This window comes from Elephantulus edwardii, unplaced genomic scaffold (genome assembly GCF_000299155.1).
Source record: "Elephantulus edwardii isolate Elephantulus edwardi_28Jun2011 unplaced genomic scaffold, EleEdw1.0 scaffold00008, whole genome shotgun sequence".
Lineage (NCBI taxonomy): Eukaryota > Metazoa > Chordata > Mammalia > Macroscelidea > Macroscelididae > Elephantulus > Elephantulus edwardii.
The window spans coordinates 4026448-4027870 of NW_006399758.1; the positions used below are offsets into that span (position 1 = coordinate 4026448).

The 1423-nt window shown below is 46.5% G+C and overlaps 1 pseudogene; it reads right to left on the reverse strand.

Annotated features, from left to right (window-relative positions):
- LOC102849395 overlaps positions 1–664 on the reverse strand; it is a 1885-nt pseudogene extending 1221 nt beyond the window's left edge.
- Between the last annotated feature and the right edge of the window lie 759 nt (positions 665–1423).

The following is a 1423-nucleotide window of genomic DNA, read 5'->3' on the forward strand; positions in this document are numbered from 1 at the left end:
TTAGGGCTGTTGTACATAGGGTCGCTATGAGTCACAGGCGACTCGACGGCACATAACAACAACAACAACAACAAAACCGTTTCGAGAAGGTACAGACACAAGTACAATTTCCTTGTCAAAATGGCCAGCTTTCTGAGCATGCTCTGTCCTGTTCTGGGACATGACCGCAATTTTATCTTGTTCCCCTGACTTACTTCCCAGTTTTTGGCTGCATTTTCAGCTGTAACGCCCATGTTTGGGAAATGCACCTGTAAGCCCATCACATAGTATACTATGGAGGAGAGGCGTCTCGCCCATCCTTATTCCTGCTCTCAAGTGGACCAGGTGAGGAGACTTGCTCATGTTTTCCATGCCTCCTGTGACCACAATGTTGGAGTCTCCTGTCCCCACCGACTGGGCCGCCAAGCACACGGCTTTCTGGCCTGATCCACAGATCATCCATCTGGCAGCTCCACGCTGGAACAGTGTAGGGGATTCCTGCCTTTACACTGGCCTGTCGTATCAGATTCTGCCCTCAGCCTGCTGCTAAAACATGTCCAAATATGACCTCTGACACATCAGCTGGAGCCACATTGGCCCTCTTCAGGACTTCTACGATGACAGCTCTGGCGATGGCAGTCCACACCGTGGGGACAATGACCATGGGATCTGGATCTGCATTCATCCTGCTGTTGTGCTAGCAGCTGCTCCCACTCCTGCTTCTCTGCGATCCAGTGCTCTGAAATCCGAACTATCTCCTTTCTAAATTTTAAACTATGCAGTGTTTCCCTGCTTCGTCCACACAACAGTCTCCTGGGCCAGGTATGGATTCCACGTGAGCATGATGAAGTGCTCTGAGACATTCTTGTCAATGTCAGCCAATATGATCCACAGTCAAATGCCTTTACATAGTCAATAAAATACAAATAGACATTCTTCTGGTATTTCTTACTTTCAGTCAGGATCCATCTGACATTAGCAGTGGTATCCCTGATGCCATGGCCTATTCTAAATCCTGCTTGTACTTCTGGGAGTTCCCTATCTACATACTGTTCTAGCTGTTTTTTAAATGATCTTCAACAGTATCTTGCTTGCTGTGATATTAATGACATTGTTTGATAGTTTCCACATTCAGTTGGATCACTTTTCTTGGGAATGGAAACAAATATGGACCGCTTCCAACTCATTGGCCAGACAGCTGTCCTCCAAATTTCCTGGCATAGACTGGTGAGCACATTAAGGGCTGCATCTGTTACTTGAAACAAGTTAATTGGTATCTCATCAATTCCTGGTGCGTTGTTTTTTGTCAGTACCCTCAATTCAGCTTCCCCTTCCTCCTTCATTACCATTGCTCACATGGTTGTTGTTGTTGTTGTTGTTATGTGCCGTCGAGTTGTTTGTGACTCATAGCGACCCTATATACAACAGCCCTAAACCCTGCTCT